The 9,604-nt window shown below is 38.8% G+C and overlaps 1 pseudogene across 1 annotated transcript; it reads left to right on the forward strand.

Annotated features, from left to right (window-relative positions):
• Positions 1-235: 235 nt before the first annotated feature.
• On the forward strand, positions 236-6,956 carry LOC306642475 (ATP-dependent Clp protease proteolytic subunit, mitochondrial-like; annotated as a pseudogene). The gene is made up of 2 exons (XR_013766860.1): positions 236-464; positions 5,633-6,956. The product of XR_013766860.1 is annotated as an ATP-dependent Clp protease proteolytic subunit, mitochondrial-like (transcript).
• The last annotated feature ends 2,648 nt before the right edge of the window (positions 6,957-9,604 follow it).

Consider the following 9,604-nt stretch of genomic DNA (forward strand, 5'->3'; position numbering starts at 1 on the left):
TACTGAGCTTTGAAGTTTTTTCGCATATTGTTGGTAAATATATTGTTTGTATATATTTTGTCCTGTGTGGGGTTTGCATTTGCATTTTGTTTAAAATGTCTTTATTTCTCAGAAATTTTTAAGTTTCCTATTTTTATAGTTTACCTTTCCTTCATTCTACATAAAATATTTGTCTACTCATAATTTTTTTTACTTTTTTTCTATTTCAGATAAAATTTTCTAAGGAAGACATTCCTAAAGCAGACAAGAAGGCAGAAAAAACTAAACTTTCATAATGTACTTATTAAGGCAGTAAGATATCACCATGGAATTTGAATATTGATAAAGCCTGTATAATATAAAACCAAGAAGAAAGTCATGCATATTGGATTTCGAAATAGACTGAAAATCACAACAATTTAGAGGAGAAGGAAGGACTTTGAAACAAATAATCTGAAAATGATTATCATTAAAGAACACTACAGGTAGAATATTTCTCAAAGTATGGACAACAGTGATTCCATTTGTGTTAAGATATTTGGTGAAACAAAAAAATTATTAAACTCTCAGAAAATACTATAGAAAATTATCTTTTGTCCTTAGAATATTGATAGGTTTCTTATAAATGACAGGTAAGAATCACAATATTTAAATGTAATAAAGTCAGTTGTTTCATCTAAATTAAGATAAAGAACTACTTATCAAAATAAACATTAAGTGATTGAAATTTTTATAATGTTATAAAAAATAGCAAGCCTCAAAAATCTGTTAGAATACATTTACAACATATATAATAGATTTAACATTATATTATAAATACTAACAATAAAAGAATTGAATTTCATGTATCAAGAAGGACACCATCTCAGGAAACAATATTGAAAAAGAGTAACATCTTTTTAAATGTTTATGTGTTGTAAAAGCATATTCATACATATGTTAGTAAAAATATTAAGCAATAAATGATGAAGGTATATTTGGGGACACAGAGATGCCATATTAGGAGGTAAATAGGAGACATTTGATTTTGGTGGTATCAATATTATAAACTGCGCATATGCTTTAAATACTCATGTATTTGCTATTTTAACTTAAATGGTAAAACAAATATGATCATGTGGTTCTTTGTCAGCTTATGTTGGTTTTAATTTTTTCTTATGAAATGAAGTTTACAGTTGTGATTATTACATGGTTCTTGTTCACTATGTAGCCTTTACTCTCTGCTTATCTTCCATGTTACTATCTCCAGTCATATTTTTCTATTTGTTGAATTAATATAAATACATTTTCAAATTCTTATCAGCAACTGCCATGTAAAAAGATCTATTATGAGATTACTAAGTAATATAAATAAGTATAAAGTATGGCCAATGACCTTTCAATATTTATATGCAACTATGTAGCTAAAACATTAGTAGTCTGATATATAATTTTAAGGACTCACTGTTGCTTGATTTTTTTGTCATAGCCCTAACTATAGAAATGACAGGAATTAATAAGACATTAGAGCAATTCTTTCGCTCTTTTAGTCTTAATAGCCAATAGGACAAAGGAGTTTTGGAAGGGCACAAAGTACACATCTAGTAAAAAAATGCAACTGAATCAAAACTCACTCTCTAATGTTCAAATTTTAACCAATATGAAGTACAGACTCCCTATCTGATGTGCTGATATTAAATGTATTACTTAACTGTAGATAATGAATTTGAAAAGTGATCAAGATAGCTTTATGGTTTTCCTAAACATGACTAAACTTTAAACTGACTTCTTCCTGCCTCTGAGCACCACATCTCCCTTTTATCAGAACACTTACTTTAGAAAACTTAAAACTACAAATTGTTTGTCTTTTTGATGTGTATCATCTGCTATGATCCAGAAATTTCTCTCAAGGATCAGAAAATCGTCACTTCAAAATGCAATTATCTAAGCAAATAGTGGTCCTACCTGTCTGTGTAAGGGGACAGGAATCTAACTGTAATCAGCTACCACTGTAAACATGGACAAACTGATAGCATTGATCACCCTCCCCAGCATGTCCATTATTTTCTCAGTACCTTGCTTATTGCTTCCAGTGTTCAAACATCCTCTTACCCTTGCTCTAGCAAAATTGATGTTAAATTCTCTCCTTTTGCAATGATGTTGAATGGAGTCTTTCTTCTCTGATTAACTCATTAAGTACAATTTTTCTTTGATAAAAGTCAATTCTACAAGCATATAAGAAAGTTTGAAGTCACTGCTGCAGCCTAACAAAAAATAAAAAATAAACTGAAAAATCAATATCTCTTAGACCCACCAGAAAAATGAAGTCATAAGGAAGACTGATAACCCCAGAATTTGAAAGATAAGCAGATACAGAGCATCACATCTTACTGAAGCCAGAATTCATGAACACAAATCCCCTTGGGAATCAAGCTCAGGGATGGCTGATCTAAATTTAAGGAACTACTACATGCACAGAATGAACAAATATTAAAGTTCAAAATTCCAGAGAATCCAGTCAAAGAATTTCCCAAACTTCATAAGATCCTCTGGGATCTCTGGCATGTCCACATGTGAATACCAGGTATAAATCCCCTCATGCTTCCAGCAGAGTGTGTGGGGTCAAGGAGGAACTAGTAATTTTTTAATATATCAGAGCAACCTCTTCTTAACACGCTCTCGTCTCAGGAAATATTTTACCAGGACATAACATTATGGTGCTTTATCAGAGTCTAACTTAACTAGGGAAGAGAAATATCCCATTTCCAATACATTTTGATATTCTGAACCCCACAAAATAGGAGCTAGGGGTACTGAGAAATATCTATAACATTAGGGTGCTGGAACATGAAAGACTGAAACATAATTGCAGATCCATAGAGGATTTTAGTTCCTACACTTTTTATTGCAATGCTAAAATATTATTTTTTCAGTTACATATATTGTGCTCATCATGTCCATCTTTCAGCAAAAAATAAAAGGCATACATAAAAACGAAAAAAAAAAGTTTGAAGAGGCAGAGATGGAATTAAACCAGACTTAGATAATGGAAGATACTGGATTTGTAAAGTAAGAACTTAAAAAATACTATGATTAATATACTAATAGCTTTAATGGAAAAAACATACAGCATGCAAGAACAGATGGATAATGTAAGCAGACAGATGGAAATCTCAGAAAGTGTCAACAAAAATTATAGAAATAAAAAATGCTTTATCAGAATTAAAGAATGTAATCGATGGGTTTAGGGATAGACTCTACATGGCCTGGAAAGAATCTCTGGGCTTGAAGTTATGACAATATGAAATTTCAGAACTGAAGTACAAAAAGAAAAAAAAAAGAATAAAAAGTAATTAGAATAGAATATTCAAGAGGCATTGCACAATTACAAAATATTTTTCAGGTGAATATGGAGTGTACTAAAAAGAAAAATTGAAAGAAAGGCAATATTAGAAGAAATACTGACTGCAAATTTCCCAATCAATGTCAGATGGCAAACCGTAATTTCATGAACATCAGAGAATACAAAGCAGGATAAATTTTTCAAAAAACAATAAAACAAATGTCCAAACAAACACCCCAAAGTCCTATAACTACTCATATCATGTTCAAAAATTAGAAAACAAAAATGAAGAAAAAAAATTGTAAGAAGCTAAGTTGGAGAATACTTTATGTTCAGAGGTGCAAAGATGAGAATAATATCAAACTTCTCTTCAAACACCACAAACAAGAAGAGTGAGTTGAAATATTTACTATTGAGAGAAAAACAGTCACCACAACAAAATCTCTACAAACCTAGACTGTTTTTTGCTTTATAAGTATCCTTTGAATTGCAGGAAAAATACTTTCTCAGACAAACAAAAGTTGAGGTAATCTGTTGGCAGTAGAGCTACTTCTAAGAAATGTTGAAGGAAGTTGAGAGGGAGGAAAGATGATAGAGGTCAGGCCCTGCCTGTGATCTACACAAGGAAAGGAAGTGCATCAGAGAATACATAAATAATTTCCAATAGGAAAATTTCTCAGTGAAAAAGAAAACAAGTTACTGGGAAGATGGTAACAATTTTGACACTTCACATTTACAAATGTTCCTGAGAACTATTGTTGACTATTAAATTTGCAATGAGTTTTATCTGTTTCATTGATTACAGCCAACTGAAAGGCAAAACAATTTGTTTTAAGTATAGCTTGGCTTTTGCTTAGATCCAAAAATATTTCAAAAAATTACAAAATAAATGGAGAGAACTCACAAGTCACAATTTCTGGGTGTCTAATCTGTTTACACTGTATTATCTCATGACAAACTACTCATATATACATTCAGCTTCAATAAACATAAATGTAGCAAATCCACCCTTTGGGGCTTGATTATGGCTCAGTGTTAGAGCACTCACCTAGCATGTGTGAGGTCCTGGGTTTAATCCTCAGGACCACATAAAAATAAAATAAAGGTATTGTGTCCATATATATATACACACACACACATATATATATAAGAATATACACTCTGTTCTGCTTCTGCCCCAGTGAAATGTGAAGCTCAACCTTAACAACATTAAACAAGATACATATAAAACAGAAATCAAAACAAAACTTCAAAAGAAAGGGAAGAAAATCAAAAAGGAAACCAAGTGATCAGGCTTCAAAAATACTACATAGGTCTGGGGTCTCCTAAACAAACCCTAGGTGATCAGGGAAGGGTTTCAGATTGTGGGTCTTAATGGAAAAATCTCTGGGATTAACCTTGGGATATGGGGAAAAACCCAAAACTTAACAAGAAAACACCTTCATACAGTTTTCAAGTACAGATTTAAAGTAGTTCACTCTCTCTCCTTTGGAAAAACAGACAAGCCAGGAGATAATAAAGTCAAACTGAGTGTTAGGTGTTTGGTTCTACCAAAAGAAAGAGGTATGCAAGAGCAAAAGTGGAGGTGGCATGGAAGGGGAGGATTGGAAGTGCACCTGTGGGAAGAGGCATCTCAGAGCCAGAGGAAGACTGCAGGGCAGAGTGCCTGGGTGGCATGTCACTGACCCAAGAAAGCTTGTATGCCTACAAGCCAAGGTGGCCAGTTATTTGATGGCAGAGGATTAATTTGAGTTTGCCTTACCTAAGGGACTAAAATTAAGGCAGAAATGGAATGAGAGAAAATGAAACAAAAAAAAAAAAACTACAAATATTTTCGATAACTAAAACAATTCTATTTTTCCAGACTCAAAACCCAACATGGTTTTTATAGAAACTGGAGAGTGCCTTGCCGTGGGTCTGAGTCAAGCCTCTGACCTGATCCTTGCAGCCTGGGTCCTGGGCACATTGTCCAATAACCCACAGGCAATTCTCAGATGTGACCACCACACAATGGGCCACAAGAGAGTTTGAGAGGATGGGAGGAGTCCTGTCCTGTCAGGGAGTGTCATCCATAGATTCAGGTCCCCCATCCTCAGTTTCACAGGGCTGACTCTCCTCTGGAAGGGCCCTACTTACTAGTAGTGGGTAGCTCCCGTGCAAGCCTCCTATTACAGTCTCATGTGGGTCACCATGTATGGCTTGTTTGGATCCAAAAAGGCAGGCAGTCACAAACAATCATGTTAACTCCAGGTGTCTGTCACTCAAGCAGCATAGAACCTATAAGGAAATCTACCATCAGACACGTTTAAACTTCTGCTTTCTATCCCACAGAGACAGGATGATGGTGGCACCAGGGAACAGAAAGCCAACACTCCTGTGCACAAAGAAAGAGGTTCCCTGTCAGACGTGTGTGCCACTGGTGAAGCATGTGTGGGGAACAGAAGGAAGTGAAAATCAAAGCAGCAAAGTAAAAAATCTTTAACATTGTTCTTGCAAAACCCTGGACACTCTCTGCTGTGAGCAAACCTATTCCAAGCTTCTGCCAGTTTGTAATTAGTTACAAAGTAATTAACTGCTCCCTCTAATTAAAGGGATAATTATATAAAACTTTTTATTAAAATATCAACTGTAGCCCGAATGCTGGCGGGGAAGGCCTGGGTGGCGGCAGGCAAGTGCCTGGCGCTGAGGCCTCGCCTCACTGCTAGCTTCCCCGCGCAGCGGCCCCCGGGAGCGGCCTGGCACTGCGACAGAGCTTGCACGGGAGAGCGGTCTGGACTGTCCTGCTCATCCCCATCGTGGTGGAGCAGACGGGTCGCGGCGAGGGCGCCTATGACATCTACTCATGGCTCCTGCGGGAGCACACTATGTGCGTCACGGGCCCGAATGATGAGTGTGGCCAGCCTGGTTATCACTCAGCTGCTCTCCCTGCAATTTGAGAGCAACAAGAAGCCCATCCACATGTACATCAACAGCCCTGGTGGTGTGGAGACTGCATGCCTGGCCATCTATGACACGATGCAGTACATTCTGAACCCCATCTGCACATGGTGCGTGGGTCAGGCCGCCAGCATGGGCTCCCTGCTGCTTGCTGACAGCAGCCCAGGCATGCGCCACTTGCTCCCCAACTCCGGCATCATGATCCACCAGCTCTCGGAGGGTGCCAGGGCCAAGCCACAGACATTGCCATCCAGGCAGAGGAGATTATGAAGCTCAAGAAACAGCTGTCAACATCTATGCCAAGCACACCAAACAAAGCCTGCAGGTGATCAAGTCTACCATGGAGCGGACCGCTACAGGAGCCCAATGGATGCCCAGGAGTTTGGCTTCTTAGACAAGGTTCTGGTCCGTTCCCACCCAGGAAGGAGAGGATGAGCCAGAGCTGGTGCAGAAACAGCCTGCGGCCTCACCTACAGACCCTTCCGAGCCACAAGCACCTGAGAGCCAGAGCTCCCCCCTGGGGCAGCGCCAAGGCCTGGGCCAGCCAGACCCCGAGGCTGCCACCACTGACATCTCACTGCTTGCTGGGCCTGGAGCAGCCCCTGGAGGAACTTTAGTGTGGGGTGCCCTGACAGGCAGGGCCCTCTGGCTGAGATGCTGTGATTTTAAATTAAATCTTTGTGTTCTTTAAACAAAACAAAAAAATCAACTCTATTATCTCAGTGGCAGGTAGAAATTCACAATTAGTGACATGACTGGAAAAAATAGATCATAATAGTTTGTGGAAGAAAAAAAAGGCTGTTCTAAAATTATTTATTTACAGACATAAGAGCCACAGAGGCAAACCCACATAAATACAGCTATCTCATAATAGACAAATGAGAAAAGATAGCCTCTTCAACAAATGATGCTGGAAAAATTGGAAATCCACATGTAGCAAAATGAAATTAGACCCCTGACTCTCACTCTGCACAAAACACAACTCCAGGTGGACCAAAGTCCTTGGAATTAGAACAGAGACCCTGAGCCTAATAGAGGGAGGAAAAGTAGGCCCAAATCTTCATCATGTTGACTTAGGGCCTGATTTTCCTGAAACAACTCCTGAAGTACAAAAATTAAGATCAAGAATCAATAAATGGGGTGGATTCAAATTAAAAAGCTTCTTAGCAAAGAAAAAAAATCAATACCATAAGTGAAAACCTATATAATGGGAGAAAATATTTACTAAGCATACATCAGATAGAGCACTAATCTCCAGGATACATAAAGAACTCAAAAACTTAACAATTAACAAACAAATGAATAAATGGGCTAAGGAAATGAACAGATATTTCACAGAAGATATACAATCAATCAAAAATATCTGAAAAAATGTTCAACGTCTGTAGCAATTAGAGAAATGTAAATCAAAATTACTCAAGATTTCATCTCACTCTAGTCAGAATGGCAATTGTAAAGAATACAAGTGACAATAACTATTGGTGAGGATGTTGGGGAAAAGATACACTCAAACATTGCTGGTGGGACTGCAAATTGGTGCAACCACTCTGGAAAGTAGTGTGGACATTCCTCAGAAAACTTGGAATGGAACCACCATTTGACCCAGCTATTCCACTTCTCATTTTATACCCATAGGACTTAAAATCAGCATACTACAGTGATGCAGTCACATCAATGTTCATAGCAGCTCAAGTCACAATAGCTAAATTATGGAACCAACCTAGATGCCCTTCAGCAGATGAATGGATAAAGAAAGTGTGGTGCATATACATATTGGAATAATACTCAGCCTGAGCCAGGCTGCTCAGGGACCAGCTCTGCTTTCATGGGTATGTCTCCCTGATAACTAGCAGGCCTTGGTCTTAGTCCACCTTAACCCTTTTCTTACTGTGTGACCACAGATGAGTCACTCAACCTCTCTGTTCCATAATGCCCAACCTACAAATGCCTATGTTGGCTTAGGCCAGTAGTTCTCCACATTTGTATGTAAGGTTTCCTCTTTCTTTTATTTTTCTTGACAAGCATTTATATATAGCACTGTAGATAAGTAATGCCAACCATGAGAGGTAGCACTCTATATCCCCATCTTACAGCTTGCAAAACTGAGAAGGCTCAAGAACTGAAGTTCAAAGGCTCATAGGCAGAGTCTACACTGACATCCAGTCTTCTAACACCAGAGCCTGCACCCCTAAGTGTTTCCCTGTGCTTCAAGATTCCTTGTAACTTGTTTGCAGCCATTAGTCAATTACCACAGAACATGGTTATGAACCCCATGTCCACATTCCCTAATACCTTGTCAGCATCTTTCCACAGCATTTCCTACGAGTCAGCAGCATCTCAGTCTCCAACGTGAGGCCGCCCTGTGTCCATCCCCTCTCCTTGGCATGCAGGTTGCATCTGAATGAGAATCATTTTAAGGACAGGCATTGTTCAATGGTTCCTGGGGCTGCTACAGGGCATGGGGGAGGGATCTTTATAGAGTTGTCTTCTGGGATTGTTACTATGACACAAAACAAGTGGTTATAAGAACAGAAGCAGGGAGTGCAACCCATTTGCTCTTCCTCTGAACAACAGGCAGCAGAGTGGGTGCATTCATAGAGGGAGATAGGAGAGACATTAACCTCCCCCCTTTCTGCTCTTCTCCCCTTCACCCTCCTTCCTGGAAACCAGTGCCTGCTGCAGGACCCAAGCCCCTAACGCATTAGCCACTGCTCCAGTTCCCAGTTGGCAGGGGCATTCAGTCTTCTGGCTGAGGCAGCTCCTTCCATGTATTCTAGAATCCTTACCCTGAAGTCCCACAAAAGAGGAGAGGCAGAAAAGAAAACTAGCCCAGCCCCTAAAAGTGGGATTCTCATACCTGCAATGGTATTCCATTCACTGGCTAACTTTGGGCAAGTCACTTGATCTCTGGGGGATTCAGTCTCCTCATCTGGAGAATGGGAGCAATAAGAATAGTTTCCCTGTGACCCTGAGATCAGCTACCTACCTGAGCTGCTCGAATCCTGTTTATTTGCCTCTAAGATGGGTTTACAAGGATACCAACACTCATGTAGTTACTTTGAACTTTCAGTACAGTCTTGAAAGTTGGGGTCAGTAAATATTTTTGGTAAATATTTTCCACTTTGCAGGCCAGGTGGCCTCTGTTGCATTTACTCAACTCTGCCACTGGGGTGTGGACAGAGTAGCACTACCTGAAATGTAAAAGAATGGGAGTGATGTTGTTCCAGTGGAAATGTGTTTCTGGTTGGCCTGAGGGCATAGCACAGTGGCAAAGAGCTTGCCTGGCATGTTCTGGGTTCCATTCCCAGCTCTGAAAAATAATAATAATAAAATTATATATATATGGATGCTTAAATTTAAGTTTAA

This window comes from Sciurus vulgaris (assembly GCF_902686455.1).
Source record: "Sciurus vulgaris genome assembly, chromosome: 13".
In the NCBI taxonomy this organism is placed as follows: domain Eukaryota; kingdom Metazoa; phylum Chordata; class Mammalia; order Rodentia; family Sciuridae; genus Sciurus; species Sciurus vulgaris.